The following is a 17422-nucleotide window of genomic DNA, read 5'->3' as shown; positions in this document are numbered from 1 at the left end:
ACACCACTTACATATGTTATTAGCAAAAAACAACACGGCGAAAATAACGTAAGGAGCCTTTGCTAATACAGACATATAGATTCGTAAAGTGCATTATGTTCGTATAACTTAACATCTTCTCCGACAGAAACGATTTAACATCGAGGCAGCCAACTAAAAGTGTCTGAATACCCTCATTCGAAAAACAATTTACTGTCAACGAATAAACCATCTCCCCACACAATAAATTTTGTTTGTGCTTGACGTTTGGCAACGTCTGCAGATTATCGCTCACCTGACAAGGCTATTAAGTAGGCACAATGAGACTCTAGTTCGAGTGTTTGCAGCTTACAAATATGCAAGTCTGAGGGGATCAACCTGTACTTTCCACGCCGTTTTTAGATCGGAGGTGGGTACACGTCAAGAAGTCCGCGCGAACAACAGTAAAGCTACACTACGCTTGCTTTGATCTTCTTCCATGCATGATCCAAAAGTGCAGATGTACTGAGGGAGGGTGGGTGGAGCGGTCGGTTATCACCAGATATGTGTACCCAAGCCAAACTAGTTTGACAGCAGCAAGGTCTAAGCCCCAGTGCGTGCTCCCCAGGCACTACTCTTCATCCTGATCGCCATAATCAATACTCTCGCCTCAACGCTGCACACCTGGGCCACCCTCATAATGTTGCACTACCTCTTTCCTTACCTAAGAGCAGCCGCTCTAGTTCCTCGGAGCCTGTGGGCCGTGGGTTCAATAAGTGTGCGAATATAGCGGCGAAGGAGTTGGCTGCGAGGGGCTCGGTCCGGTACATCTCCCAGAGTAGGTTGAGTGCGATAAGGCGCTGTGCCGGGCTGGGCAGCAGATCTGGCTGCTGTAGCAGCATCACCAGGACAGACCAGCCTCGGAAGTGCTCGGACTTCAAGAAGACATGATGGAAGGCGGCAGACAGGGCCTCGAAGGTGCTGGTGCACGCCTCCTCCGAGAGCAGTCCTAGAAGGCTGCACAGCTCCTTGGGGCCCAAGCTCATGGCGGGGCTGCCCACCGCAGGCTCCAGGTCGCCCGCGGAGGTGGCGGGCAGGGAGCGCTGCTGCCGCCGGGGGATGCCGTGTCTGGGTTCTACACTCGCAGAATCCGTGTTCTCCACGACCGGCACCTGCTTCCCAGAGGCCAAGCAGAAACACCACTTACATATGTTATTAGCAAAAAACAACACAGCGGAAATAACATAAGGAGCCTTTGCTAATACGGACATATAGATTCTTGAAGTGCGCGGAGAAAATGGTGTCCATTAGCACTAAATTAACCTGCTCTGTTACTATCCACCTCAAAGGTATTGTATTGTTCTTGGAAAGATAAATTACTGAGTAGGCCTCTCCGCGTGGTCTGCAGGTTCAGTACAGAATTCTGCAGCCGCTGTACCAGCCCACTGAGCTATTGAGCATAATTGGAACTTGCTACCCGCAGGTCACTCCCTGATCTTTGCGTGGAGGTATCAACCCACTGAGCTACTCTCGAGGAAAGGGCCAGGGTTCACACAAACATCCGTGTAGCGCTCTATGCATCAGCGCTTTCCTATTAGGCGTTGAATTTGCAGCCTACGAGTTACATGAAGCATTTCTACCAGCAAGCACGTTCCTGATGGAGAGGACCTACCCTGGACATTATTGACACCTGCTGTGTGCAGCACTTAAAATGGTAAAGTGCGTCACGAAGCGCTATAACAAAAACAAAAATCAACATTATTGTCTATTTGCAGGGCATGGGACCAGTTGCGTGCTGGCTAAAAACACACATTTGCAGTACAAGTAAAGTAAACATTACCCCCAAACTGAGTTCACTCTAACAACATGTAGGATATGCCCCTAATTAAAGCTATTTTACTAGTTGGCTTACTAGTTTATCTTACTAGTAGACCCTGCGTTTCATGCCAGGCCCGACTCGTCTTGTACCTCCCACCCCCTGCCCCCACGCCAGAGTTTGGCCCTTTCACCTGCCCTTTCTCTGAGGCGCTGCCGTGCTGCGACGCCCCACTCCAAAGGACATTGCTGACCGAGGGCGGCGGCGAAGATCACCCCCCCAAACACCCCCAGGCACCAGGCTATCGGCGGGAGCACCCCGCAGTGCTGAGCGGCTGTTGGGTCAAATAACAGAGCTCGGGGGTTACACGCCTTGCTGCGGAGGGTGGCGGTGAAGGTCCCCCCCGCGGCAAGCCCACAGGACTGAACGGCGATTGGGGCACACAAAGAGCCCAGCGCGCACACACTCATCGCTGCGGCACGCGGCGGTGAACTTTAAACGCACATGACCTAACTGCGTCAGGTACATGCGAAACAGTGCTGCCGGGGCACCAATCAGCTGATAGGGCAGCCAAAAAGTAATGATGGCACACGAGCGTTGGGAGGAACGCGGGAGCAGCCCACTGTAGAGGCCTGAGGGTGAATTCCTGCCACCGCCGACGATACTTCCCAGAGTGACCTGCCTCGAGCCAGGCTGCGTCTGTAAGCCCCGTCCTTTTCAGACTGGGGGCATGTTTTTGACTGAGAACGTCACTAGGTAGAAAGAAAGTCAAAAACACGCCCCCCCCAATCGCAAAAGGACGGGGCTTAGATCGAAAAAAGAACGTCACTGAGACCTCTTCTCCAATGGCTGGCTGCCGTTTAGGAGGCCAGCCAATAGAGAAGAGGGGCGGGGCTTAACCTCGCTACTCAGAATCATTATATCTCGCCAACGAGACTGCGCATGTGCGCAGCCTACGGTAGCCAAGACCTAAAAAAGTATGAAGTGCTTGTTCAACATCAGGCATCATGGCGCTAGGAATTTAGGTGAAAAAGAAGAAGGGTGAGCTTGACAAAACAAAAAGTCTGTGGAGACTTTCCTAAATGAAGGGAGACAAGCCACAGATGTTAAAATCAATGGTGGGTCATTTCCAAGCATTGAACCAAGATAGCCACAGAGAGGCACGGAGACAGCCACAGAGAGGCACCGTGACAGCCACAGAGAGGCACTGAGACAGCCCCAGAGAGGCACCGAGACAGCCACAGAGAGGCACTGAGACAGCCACAGAGAGGCACAGAGAAAGGCAAAGAGAGCCACCGAGACAGCCACAGAGAGGCACTGAGACAGCCACAGAGACAGCCACAAAAAGACACCAAGACAGCCACAGAGAGGCACAGACACAGCCACAGAGAGTCACAGAGACAGCCACAGAGAGGCACAGAGACAGCCACAGAGAGGCACCGAGACAGCCACAGAGAGTCACTGAGACAACCATAGACAGGCACAGAGATAGCCACAGACAGGCACAGAGACAGCCACAGAGAGGCACCGAGACAGCTACAGAGAGGCACCGAGACAGCCACAGCGAGGTCTTGTCTATGCAAGAGCTATTGGCTTTGTGAATGTGTTTCCATGTTGTGCGCCAGCATGGCTGTTGTGGATCATGGCTAAAGGTTAGTGGATAGAGGCGAGTGCAGTAGAGTGCCTTAGAGTGGAATGGCCAAGGGTGGAGTGGAGGGTCTTAGAGTGGAGTGGCGTAGAGAGTTGTGTATTGGAGTGGCACAGAGTGGAGTTGCATACAGCGGTGTACAGTTGAGTGCTGTACAGTAGTGTAGAGTGCATTAACGTAGAGTGCATTGGCATAGAGTTTTGCAGAGTCTAGTTTCATAGAGTACATCAGCGTAGATTGCAGCATCGTAGAATGCAGTGACATAGATTAGAGCATTGCATAGTAGTATGCAGTGGTGCAGAGTGGAGTGGTGCAGAGTGGAGCGGTGCAGAGTGGAGCGGTGCAGAGTGGAGCGGTGCAGAGTGGAGCGGTGCAGAGTATAGTAGAGTGGCGTAGAGTACAGTGATGTAGAGTGCTGTGGCTCAGAATAGAGTGGCATAGCTTGCAGTAGCGTAGACTGGTGCAGATTATAGTTCATAGTGTGCAGTGGCATAGAGTGGAGTGATGCTGAGGAGAGTGGTGTAGTGTGATTGGTGTAGAGTGCATTCACATTGAATGCAGTAGTGCAGAGTAGAGTGGAATAGAGTTCAGTGGCGGGTAGTGCACTGTGGCAGAGCAGAGTGTCAGAGTGCATTGGCGTAAAGTGCAGTAGAGTGTGTGGAGTAGAGTAGCATAGAGTGCAGTGGCATAGAGTGCAATGATGTAGAGTGCAGTGGCATAGAGTGGCATACAGTGGAGTGATGTAGAATAGAGTAGAGTGGTCTGATGTAGAGCACAGTGGCACAGAGTGGTAGAGTGCATCGGCATAGAATAGAGTGGTGCATTGTTGAGTGCAGTGGTATAGAGTGCAGTGGTGCAGAGAAGAGTGGCATAGACTACAGTGGCATAGAGTGGTGCACAGTAGAGTGGTTCAGAGTAGAGTAGCGTATAGTGCAGTGCCATAGAGTGGTACAGAGTAGAGTATAGTGTAATAGAGTGGAGTGGCTTTGAGTGTGTTGGCATGAAGTGCAGAGCAGAGAGCAAAGAGTTCAGTGGCAGAAAGTGAGGTGTTGCAGAGTGCAGTGGTGTAGAGTGGAGTAGAGTGCATTGGCATAGAGTGCAGTGGCATGGAGTGATGTAGTCAGCAGTGACATAGAGAGCAGTGGTGAAGAGTGGGATGCAGCAGCATAGAGAGCATGGACATGAAGTGCATTGGTGTAGAGTGCATTGGTCTGGAGTAGAGTGGCGTAGAGTGCAGTGGCACATAGTGTAATTGTGAAGATTAAAGGTGTGAAAAGTGCAATGGCATAGAGTGCAGTGGTGCAGAGTAGATTACAGTGGTATACAGTGGGTGAGCGTAGAGTGGAATGGTACACAGTGGAATCATTGTAGTAGAGTGTTTTGGCATAGAGTGCAGTGGCGAACAGTGCAGTTGTGTAGTGTAGAGTGGTGTAGAGTGCATTGGCATAGAGCAGAACAGAGAGGCCTAGAATGAAGTAGTTGGAGGGCATCGGCATAGAGTGCTTCATTTGTGTTTTCCAAATTCTGATATATTCTGAAATACTTGCATAGTTCATTTAAATGTTATTGTGTACTTGAAAAAAAGCCCTTTCTTTCGCTCACCATCCAATCAAGATTGTCACATAATGTGTATAAAAAGCTGATTAATGAGAGATCGGATCTTCTGTTGCCCTTGAGCGAACTCTGGGTCCGGGACGGTCTTGAATTAGATGATGAAGGTTGGCAGTCGGCTATTTCCTCTTCCAAGAAGGTCGCGATCCCAGCATACATACAGCAGCATCCTCCATAGGGTGTACGTCACGAGCCCTCGTCTGGTTCACATGGGCTTTTACGAGAAGGGGTTGTGTAAGCGGGATGTGGACATTTCTACATATTATCTGGGAATGTCATGACGTGGTGGCTTATTGGAACGGGGTGTATGAGGTAATGGAAGAAGTTACGGGCGTCCCCCTCCTACCGGAGGCTAGACGCTGTTTGCTAAACGTCTGGGAACCCACAGACTATAACGTGGCCCAGACCCAGTAGGCCATGATTGCTAAACGTGATATCGCACAACTGTGGGGGTCCCAAAGACCGCCTACGGTTGAGATGTGGAAGGAAAACATGGATTGGTGCATGTTTCGGGAAAAAACGGTGTATCTGTCCCCGGGCCGTCCCCGGAAATGGCAAAAAATCTGGGGGCAATGGAATAGGTTTCGAGGTGACATATGTACACCACCTGCTGTTGATGATATCGATATCCCACTTTCCCCCTAACCCCACATTCACTGTTTGTTATATTGTCTGCTGATGGTCTCTCCCATGTGCTCCTCCCTCCCTACAATGATTGCTTATTATTTGATGCACTGTCTACCTGACCTCATGTGAACGAAGCGCTATGTATATTGTGTTTGCCTTGCTTGTTTTTTACTTAATAAAAATAAATATAAAAAAAAGATTGTCACATAAATTCTCTCACTTTAAAGTCAGAGAAAGAAAAGTAAACACCAAGCTCCCTCTGAAGACAGATCCTGACATTTGACCACTGTCTTTGAATGCACAACAAATGGGACAAGATAAGAACAAGATTTACAGACCTGTTTACAGAAAAGAGAAGTTGTGGAACAATACAAGGAGGGGTAGTGTGAAAAGGCTTTGCTCCTTGGTAGGCACAAAATCACCCTGGACAGCCTAAAACAAAAGCAGCCAGAAAATGTAAGTTACAAACCATGAAGCCAATGGCAAGCAATGGGCGGAGTGCATTCCCAAGGAAGCTTTCTTAATGTCCTCAAGATGTTTTTAGCAAATCAGTAGGCTTCGACCTAAAAGGCCTTTCTTAGTAATTTAAATTATCAAAACAGGAGGAGGAAATCACATTCATTAGTGTGGAGAAAACTGATCTAAACGAATGATCAATTCTGCATCATCCACATAAAAAACAGCTGGACATCTGTAACGACCGGATTTTCAGACCAGATATCACCAGCTCACCAAGACACCACCAATCCAGCCGAAACGAAACCATCTCCCTCCCCAGAGCCTACTTACCACAGTACCTAGGTACCTTCCTGGGGATGGGGAATTAGCAATATACAAGCTCATATCATCAAAAACACCACTAAATCTATAGGATTACTAGGAATACTCACTATTTACTAAGGAATTCCATATTCCACACCACACTCATACCTTATAGTCTCGCGGCAACTCAGGCCCAGACTATGCTACCCTCCTCATAGTGAAGGGGGCAGTTCTGATCATTTACCATTACACACTGACCTCAATCAGTGCTCACGCAAGCCACAATCCGGTGGGTATACACATTGACCACAATCAATGCTCTCATTAATGCCACTTTCTCTAGCGGCAATCACTACACACCGTATCCTCCTGGTGCTCTCACTTCCGTCACAATCTGGTGCGGATACACACTGACCACAATCAATGCTCTCACTAATGCCACTCTCTCTAGCGGCAATCTCTCACAAGCCGCAATCCAGCGGGTATACACATTGACCACAATCAATGCTCTCACTAATGCCACTCTATCTCTGTCCTATGAATACCTTCAGCTCTCTCTCTCTCTCTCTGTTGGGAAGTTTCTCTATATATCTAATATCTACTGGGAATGTAATATTATATTTTATGTGGTAGATAGACAGTTCAATCCTCTCACACAAGAATGGCCAAATCACAATATGCAAAGGTTATTCTCTGATTTAGGCGCTCCCTGCTCCCTTGCTCAGTTACCACTTACCCGGACGGGGGAACACATCCGTCCACATAACAGCATCTGACTAGAAGAAAGGTTAGTTTCATCAAGAAATAACACTAGCACAGCAGTTCACTAAGAACTGGGGTCCCTTTATTACACAATAGCAAATTATAACATCACAATAACTAGCAATCTAGGCATAGCCTGAAAGGTAAAGGGGAATAGATACATCTAAGGAATACACAGATCTGCGGGGTCTCTTTATTAGGATGAAAACAAGAAAGCTTTATTACTAACACATCCACATATAGCTGACAGGAACTGTAGATAGCTGAAAAGGGAACTAATTATAACAGGACTGCACACCGCTGAAAGAAAAGGGATTAATCAGTGCAACAATACAGTAGGGAATATAGCCTAGGAAATAAAGGAAAGGATTAATATATATATGTATGGGTACTAATATAACAGGACAGATATCACCTGATTATTATGAAGTCTTGTTCTAGCTGTCATCTGGGTTCCTCTCTCGTCTGTGCCTTGGCTCATCTCAGATTCTCCCCTGCACTCTCGGACACACATCTGCGCCAATCACTCTGCACTGGATTCCTCTCTCCCATGAACTGTCTTCACCTTCCAACTTCAGTCTAATGATATAGTTTCTGCCGCTCTGATAACCGTTCACTCCACTAGCTTCTTCACTCTGTCTGATTGCTCCAGCTCCAATGTCCAACTCACTCCAGCTGCTCCCACAGATTAATCCACGATATAACTTCAGTCTCTTCCAAAAGGTATCACTCCAAACTCCAGCTGTCAACTGCCAGCTCCAACTGATCTCTCATGATGTAACTTCATTCTGTCTCCAAAGCATCTTACTCCAACTGCAAAGCAACTTATTCTGACTGCATCTTCTACAGGCTGCATCTCATCCTGACCAGCTCCCTCTGATCACAACTCCTTCTGACAAGTAACTGCTTCTGACTGCTTTCTCCAGCTCCAAAACCATCTGAACACTCTGCCTCTCTGCACTTCGCTAATATAGAATGCTCTCCCCTAGAGGAAAGTTCCAGCCAGTAGCCTCCTCCCACCAAATTCATGTACCAGGCTCCCTGCTCCAGACGCTCTCACAGTGATCAGCTGCTTGTTTCGTCTAGAGACTTGAGCCCCAGGGACACTTCTTGATAAGATTCAGCTCCGGCCGGTTCTCTCTAGTTTGCAAAGAGCGAACAACACCTCAAAACTAAAACATCACACTTGACCTACAAACATCTCAGTCTGCAGAGGCAGAAAGCAAAATGGAGTCTCTCTGGTTCTGGGCCTTGTAGGCCCGAAAAGGATGAAATAGACACATAGCTCTATCAGAGTTCATACACAAACCCTACCAATAGGTAATATAAAGTCAGAACTACAGGATCCACCCTCTACCATAGGTCTTCAGGCCTGAAAATGATGAAAGGACACATAATTATGTCAAAGCCAATAGGCAATAGATGGATTAGAGTCAGAAATAAGGGATCTATCATCATACAAAGCGGCTATCCTCTAGTTTATGCTTCTAGGTCTGAAAAGAGGCTTGAAAAGGACCAAAACAAGCTAAGAATAGGGATCTAGGATGGTAGCAAGCTAAAGTCACCATCACTCAGAAATAGAGCCAAAAACCCGGTCAATACAACATCCAAAGGACTTAAAGAGATAAAAGGATGAATGTAGATATTAAAACCATCAGTAAAGGAGGATCTTTGCAGTACCCCACAAGCTTAAAATCCGCAATCACTAAGGAAGGATGAAAACCATGCCGTTTGTGAGCCCTTAAACCCTATGCTTTGATAACTGTTACAATGCACTCAACAAGGGTAACGACATAATAACAAGGTATCGAAAGAACATTCCGAAGGTAGAACCTGCACCTAAAGGAGGCAATACCTCTGTAAAGAATGACAAACTCCATAATCTAGATCTGTTTCTAAAAAGGACGCAACCCCTCACCATCACTGGGTTGCTCCTTATCCGGACCTCATTTTTGGTGGTGTAGATGGGCAGGTGTGGATGAGCTCCCTAGTCCTAGGAGCTCCTGAATGGAGATTGTACTCGGTTGTAAATAGATCCACATATAAAAAGCTTAAAATTACCCATAAATACCCAACAGGAATATCATTAAGGGAATCTGTGCTAAAATTAAAATAACTACATGGGAGGTAATTGAGGTTGATCAGTGTCTCTCTATCCCTCCGGGCAGCATGTTTCAGCCTTGTACAATAGACTTCGTACGCAGTGTCCGGCCTTCTGCAGGATCTGGATGTCTGCATTGCTTGTTTGTCTCTCTAACCTCTTGCCTGGTGCTTGTTGCAAATAGTCAGTTAAGGCGATGTGCAGCTGTCCCTGCCAAACGCACTCACATGCGTTCACATTGATGCCTTTCGCAGCAGTCATAAATACTCATGGGAATGGGCGGGAGAAACGTAACAATTGGAATAATAACATGATCAGTTCAGTCTTTACTCATTTAATGCACCATAGTGTTACTCAGTACATGCACAATCACCCCCACTTCAAGCATGTGCAAACATATGTTTACCTAGCTCAGTGCTCCTCTGCTCAGGAAGCTGTGGAGCCTAGCCCTCTTTTAGCCCTACAAACGGGGTGCTGCTTGTACCCTAAGTGAACACTGTTCTTTTGCACAGCCTTAGACAACATAAACAAAAGCCCTTCATCTTGTCAGCCTCACAGATAGCTTTGGTGCTTAATTTGAGCCGGTGGCTTCAGGTGCTCGGCACCAGCACTTAATTTTAAACACCAGCACTTTTACAGTCTGCCACCTGAGGGCGCTGTTGTTGTCCAATTCTCAGATGAGCACAACAAATATATATATATAAACGTGTTCTCATTAATTTGCATCATATGTAGATTCATGTTACAAAAAATGTGTGATAGATTTGTATAAACATATATATATGTACATAGATGTTTTTTGTACAATGGTTTTATTTGTAGATAGTAGATAAATGTATAGTTTATTTAAATTATTTAAATTATTCAAATTATTTACGATGGTAGGATATATGCCATAATAATTTATATATGTAAATTTGCACAAATCCAGTCCATGTTTACCGCATATGCATTCATGCAGTAATATCTTTATACGAATAGCCAGTATGTTTATATCAAAAAATCGAATTGTCCATAAGTGCTGTTTCCACAGAACGAAAGAGCCACTCTACCCATGTTTTGAAAGTATGTCTTCACGTTTTATGAATCACGTGGTGTGCTCAGCAAAGAGGGAGAAAAATTAGTATTTAAAGGTTTCCTAAACCAGTGTACCGTTATGTGATCAAGGGTATCTTATACCCGAAACGCGTCATGCCAGAGAGAGAATCAAGGCGATAATAAACTGACCTGTTGTACTGGACGAGCTGTGTGGTGGTCTTTGTGTCCTGCGTGCCGTGCCCGGAGAAGCAGGAAGGAGTGGAATATATATATATATATATATATATATATATATATATATATATCAAGCACTCCGATCCAATGCTCGCCGCTGCCAAGAACGAATGCAGACCCAATGACATGTCCGCACCACCGCCACAACGCATTTCACCCTGCTCCCAGGACTTGATCACATGACAGTTTCAGGACATTTTTTAACCAATTATATACACCCTTGCCTTGTAGTTACGTCTACTCTTTCTTCAAATGAGGCATGGACATAGAGAAAATACACATTTTTAGAGCGCTCAGTCTGTTTTTTTCTCTTAAATTGTTACAACAATTCACTGTCAAGATTGCTTCCAATAACATGTGCTTATTTCAAAGATTTAAATAAATATATAAATACATGATAATAAGTATATAAATAAATGCTAAAATGATTTAAAACCATTTGTATTGCTCAAAAACCTAAGTATTAGTTTCCCCTATTAAGTACCAGTTGGAGCAACCGCAATTACACAATAGCATGTCAAAGACATATACATTGCTATGAAACATTTATTTCCTGAAGTGTAATTAGACCGCAACTGTGCTATCAACTGTAAATCACAGGTTAATCCTAGTTCGCTCAATTAGTGCAATTAATATCGCCCGAGTGGGCTAAATGTCCATCTCCTCTTACGTGTCACGTAAAAGTGCTTAGTGCAAATGTGCAAAATAGTGCTATGAATCCCAGGTTCAACTGTCGTTAAAACTTATATGAAAAAATCATCATAAAAAACCATTGAGAATAGAAGGTGCAAATCTGTGCATATGTGTTAAAAAATGTATTTTACTGAAAAGACATAACATGTATATTGAATGATGCTAAAAAATACTGGAATGGACATTAGTGCATGATCTTAAACCATAAGGGATCATGTAAGGTTGTAGGGCATGTTATTGCAAGTTGTCATAGATCAATCAATCAATCAATCAATCAAACAATTTATATAGCACGCTACTCACCCGGAGGGTCTCAAGGCGCTGGGGCGGAAGGGGTCCGTTACTGCTCGAAAAGCCAGGTCTTGAGTTGTCTCCTGAAGGCGAGGTGGTCTTGGGTCAGTCGTAGGTGGATGGGGAGGGAGTTCCATATTTTGGCCGCCAGGAAGGAGAAGGATCTTCCTCCGGCGGTGGTTCTGCGAATGCGTGGTACGGTGGCGAGGGCGAGGCTGGTCGATCGAAGCTGGCGGGTGGGTGTGTAGAAGGTGAGGCGGGTGTTAAGGTACCTGGGGCCCAGGTCGTGGAGAGCCTTGTGTGCGTGGGTGAGGTGTCTGAACGTGATCCTCTTGCTGATGGGGTCCAGTGCAGGTCTCTCAGGTGGGCGGAGATGTTGTTGTGGAGGGGGATGTCCAGGACGAGTCGCGCGGAGGCGTTCTGTATGCGCTGGAGTCTTTTCTGTAGTTTGGCAGTGGTATCTGCATAGAGGGTGTTCCCGTAGTCCAGTCGGCTGGTGATGAGTGCCTGGGTGACCGTCTTCCTGGTATCGGTGGGGATCCAGATCTTTCGGAGCATGCGCAGGGTGTTGACTTGTCTGGTCTTCGTGAGGGAGGAGTCCAGGATGAAGCCCAGGTTTCGTGCGTGGTCCTTTGGTTTGGGGGTGGTGCCCAGGGGGCCACCAGGAGTCGTCCCAGGCGGAGGGGGATGATCCCAGGATGAGGACTTCCGTCTTGTCCGAGTTCAGCTTCAGGCGGCTGTTCTTCATCCATTCAGCGACGTCCTTCATTCCCTCGTGTAGGATGGCTCTGGCGGTGGCAGGGTCGTTGATGAGGGAGGGGATCAGCTGGGTGTCGTCGGCGTAGGAGATGATGTTGAGGTTGTGTTGGCGTGCGATGTCTGCGAGGGGGCTCATGTAGACTTTGAAGAGGGTGGGGCTGAGCGAGGATCCTTGGGGTACGCCACAGATGACTTTGTGGCTGCAGATCTGAACGGGGGAGGTGGACTCTCTGGGTTCTTCCGGCGAGGAACGAGATGATCCATTCCAGTGCCTTCCCTTGGATTCCGATGTTGCTGAGGCGCTGTGTTAGGGTGCGGTGGCAGACAGTGTTGAACGCTGCAGAGAGGTCCAGGCGGAAAAGGGCAGCTGTTTCTCCATTGTCAAGCAGGGATCTGATGTCGTCGGTGGCTGCAATGAGGGCGGTCTCGGTGCTGTGGTTTGCACGGAACCCGGACTGTGAGGGGTCGAGGGATCCGTTGGTCTCGAGGAAGGCGGAGAGTTGTCTGTTGACGGTCTTCTCAATGACTTTGGCAGGGAAAGGGAGGAGCGAGATGGGGCAGAAGTTCTTGAGGTCGGTGGGGTCTGCTGTCGGTTTCTTCAGGAGGGCGCTGAGCTCGGCATGCTTCCAGCTCTCTGGCAAGGTGGCGGTGGTGAAGGAGATGTTGATGATGTCCCGGAGTTGGGGTGCGATGATGGAGTCGGCCTTGTTGAAGACGTGGTGAGGGCAGGCGTCGGTAGGGGATCCGGAGTGGATGGTGTTCATCGTACAGGTGGTGTCTTCGGTGCTGACGGGTGTCCAGTTGCAGAGGGTGGTGGGGGGCGTTGGTTCGGTGGTTGGGTGCGTGGTCGGTGCGCCGAAGCTGTTGTGTATGTCGGAGATCTTGTGGTGGAAGAAGGAGGCAAGTGAGTTGCAGAGGTCTTGCGAGGGTGTGATGTTGTTGTTTCCGGCGCTGGGGTTGGAGAGCTCTTTGACGATGCTGAATAGTTCCTTGCTGTTGTGGGTGCTGTTGTCCAGTCGTTCTTTGAATGTTGTCCTTTTAGTGGTGCGGATCAGCTGGTGGGGTGCGCGGGTGGCGTTCTTGAGGGCAGCCATGTTTTCTGTAGTCTGGTAGTGACGCCAGGCTTTTTCAAAGGTGCGGCAGTTTTACTTGGATGTTTTGAGTTTGTTGGTGAACCACGGGGCTTTCTTGCTGCCGGGTCTGCTGGGAGGGTTCTTCAGTGGTGCGAGGTCGTCGGCGCAGTTGGTGAGCCACTGTGTGAGGTTGCGGGCAGCTTCGTTGGGGTCTGTTGTGCTGGCGGGAGGGTTCTGGCTAAGGGAGGTGGTGAGCTGGTCGGCGGTGATCTTGCTCCAGTTCCTGCGGGGAGCCTGTTGCGGGTGGTGGTGGGTCGCAGTTCTCCTGAAGCTGAAGTGGACGCAGCTGTGATCAGTCCAATGAAGTCCGGTGGAGTTGCTGAAGGAGATGTGTTTGCTGGAGGAGAAGACAGGGTCAAGTGTGTGGCCGGCGTAGTGGGTGGGGGTGTTAACCAGTTGCTTGAGTCCGAGGTTGGCGAGGTTGTCCAGCAGGGTGGTGGTGTTGCTGTCGTTGTTGTTCTCCAGGTGGAAGTTGAGGTCTCCTTGGAGGATGTAGTCAGAGGAGGTGAGGGCGTGCGGGCTGATGAAGTCTGCGATGGCTTCCCTGAATTGTGTGCGTGGTCCCCGGGGTCTGTATATGAGAGTGCCTCTGAGGGTGGTCTTGGGGTCGGTGTGTATCTGGAAGTGAAGGTGTTCTGCGGCGGTGAAGGTGTCGTCGGAGTTGCTCGTGCTGTTTTACAATTAAGATGTTGCGATATGGTAATTGGCTTAGGGCAAAAGGCGGTAGTGTAAGACAAGTGATTTACTCCAACCTTACAGGCAAAAAGAAGAAAGAAGTGCAGCGATAAAACCCATTCCGAGCCGTGAGCCAGGTGCCAGATAATGTCACCTCTGGACTACTGCTCACAAGCATGTTACTCATGGGTTGGGATTTTCTGAATGTAATGGTAGGTTTTTTAGGAAGTTGGTCACCTATTATTGTGTCAGATGTTACCAGTGCCCAATTGTTGGTGACGATCTGCCTAAGTTCCTTATATTGTTGGTTAAAAGTTAAGATAAGGCGAGTTTCTTGGTTCAATTCTTTCTCTGACAGTAGTTTGTCTGTAGTTTTCACTGTTAACGCTGCCTTTTGACTCATAGCAGTAGTTCTGGTTATCGCCTTATTCAAGATACTCTCTGAATACCCTCTGGCACGAAATCTTTCCCTACATTCATTACGTGCCAGGATAAATTCTGATTCTGCACTGCTAATTCTGCGAATGCGTAGCATTTCGCCGTAAGGAATGCTGTTTATTAGGTGTTGTGGGTGATGACTGCGTGCGTGGAGAATGGTGTTCCCTGCCGTTTCCTTTCTGTGTAGTCTTATTTGTATTTGCTTGTCCTCAATAAATACCTCCACATCCTAAAAAAACAACAGATCTTCTACTCATTTGAGATGTAAATTCCATATTCAAGGTATTTACATTAATATCTTCAATGAAACGATTGGCAGTACTCTCATCCCCTCTCCAGATAATAAACAGATCATCAATAAAACGATACCAGCATACTAGATGCTTGTTCATAGTGTCAATGTGTTCTGCCATGAGGACCTGTTCCTATCAGTATATAATGACTAATACCTGCCCCCAGTCATTCTTATAGCATTGGGTGACCTAGAATAGTCTGAATAGTCACACTTGTAGGAGTGCTATGGTTAATAGTTGTGTTGGAACTGTGGTTAGCAGCATTGGCCGGGGGCACTTGGTGGTGCAAGCTGCAGTGTCTGCTGAAGAGGGCCCTGGCACTTATTGTTTTACACATTAACCACTGGGTAGGTTCTCCATGTGTCCATTACCCGGATCATGAGACGCTTGCTTCAAACGCCGTTACGGGAGCCCAGATCACCCCAGCATTTGGACCTACCCGTCCTTTTGGCTTCATTTTCATTTATTACCGGTTGAACCATCATCAGACTGTGACTGGGTTGGAATTTTCACCGGTTCCGCAAATTACCCAATTTCTCCTTCAAACCTCCGCCCTGAAGAGTCACATCTTGACATGGTGTGACGAAACATGTGTCGGCTGCTTTGTTTTCTGTTGTTCTGATCAAATTGAAATATATTCCATTCCACATGAAACCCTGGATGTCGACCTCCGTTATTTTTTCCTATGAACAGTGTTTAATAAGTTTGGTTTGACATTTAATCCTTATAACACTCTATACGTGTGCACAGGACTTTGAGCAAGAATTGTCATGTGGGTCTTGACCCACACATTTGCAGGGGTTGTTTTCTCTTCTGGGTTTGTTCCCCCTGACCTGCCTGCACCGTGGACTTACGAGCTGTGATCTTATACTTCTAAACTTACACTCCAGAGCGCCAATTCTTCCTGTACCTAATCCAAAACCATCACATTGACTTAAGGTTCTCCATGTCATCCAACAATATGAGTATGCAGTTCGTACCAGGGAGGGTGGGGGTTTAATAGGTTAGCCAGGTATCAAACAATGTATACTTAACGTAGGGGAAAAGGGGAATTCCTTCTCTTGGAATAAGTTCCCTCACACACCCAGCCAGCTTGGTGTCATGCTTCATCATAGGGCCTGCTCCTCGTCAGGTCGGCGCTGCAAAACCTGACGGGCACCCTATGAGGGGTTCTTTGGCGGAGATCTTTTATTCCATGCTGTATTGGTCCGGTGAGTGAGAGGGGCCTTAAAAAAGCATAGATGTGTGTGAAGTGGGTCACTAGACTGTGTGTGGATTAAAACAGGAAATTGAAGTCCACTCAAAACAATTTTAATGAGCCTGGCTCCTATCCTGATTAAAAAGAATGTAGAGCACTCCTGTCTCTATGTTGCAGGATATTTCGCATTATCTGGTGGTCAACATGTTTCTTGCCCTCGTGTCAAGGTAGACAGCAATTCTTCAAGACCACACCTAACAGAGTGATCTACACTATCTGTGGTTGTCTATGTGGGTAAAACAGATAAACCACAAACAGCACCCTATGTGTGGTACCTGTAAATTGGATCAACCAACCCTACTCGGGTAGCTGGCACATAGGATCGACTCCCGGCATGAAAAGACACTCAGAAATGTCAGTGGACCTACCCCAAACACTGACGGCACCGGGAGATAACTAAGGTTCTCCATGCTCCCTTCGTCATATCTTTCTCCTTGCATGCATCGCAAGCTACCATCATCCTGCTCTTCGTGCGCTCCATGAGACTTCTCCAAGCAGGGGCGGCCTTAGGCATGTGCAAGCTGTGCACCTGCACAGGGCCACCGAAACCCCAGGGGCTTCCATGCCAATATATATCTTTAATATAATAAACCTGCCTTGAGGACTTTGCGATTGCGGTGCCACTGTTGCTGACTGTTTGTTGTCGGGAAACCCACTCCTCGCTTCGTTCGGTGGGCCTGAGGAGGAAGACTCTGTGCATCAAGGGGGAGAGTGCAAAGTCGGAGTGAACTGGGCAGGGACTCAGTGTCCCAGGAGCCTCCGCATGCACACACACCTGTGCTGACTCCATCGCCCGGCCCCGCCCTCCCGCACCCGCACCTCAGTGAAGTCCAGCGGATTACTTGTTTAGTGGGAACCTGCCTTGAGGACTTTGCGATTGCGGTGCCACGGTTGCTGACTGTTTGTTGTCGGGAAACCCACTCCTCGCTGCGCGGGTGTCACTTCGTTCGGTGGGCCTGAGGAGGAAGACTCTGTGCATCAAGGGGGAGTGTGCAAAGTCGGAGTGAACTGGGCAGGGACTCAGTGTCCCAGGAGCCTCCGCATGCACACACACCTGGACTGACTCCATCGCCCGGCCCCGCCCTCCCACACCCACGTGACTATATATCAGATCTGACCGCGCAACGCGGGAGCGCGCGGGAGTGCCCGGGGCAAAGCCCAGGCAAAGGGCGGGCCCTCTGCGGCCCTCAGAGGCCTGAGGAGTCTGGGCCACGACCCCTGGCCAAATACTCAGGTCATTGTGTTCTCTTTTGCAAGTTAAGTCTGTTGTGTTCTTTGCCGTTGTATAAAATCTTGCTAAGGGGACAGGCGACGCATTGTTGATC

The sequence above is a fragment of the Lissotriton vulgaris genome, chromosome 8 (assembly GCF_964263255.1).
Source record: "Lissotriton vulgaris chromosome 8, aLisVul1.2, whole genome shotgun sequence".
Classification (NCBI taxonomy): domain Eukaryota; kingdom Metazoa; phylum Chordata; class Amphibia; order Caudata; family Salamandridae; genus Lissotriton; species Lissotriton vulgaris.
Note: the sequence above shows the minus strand (reverse complement) of the source record.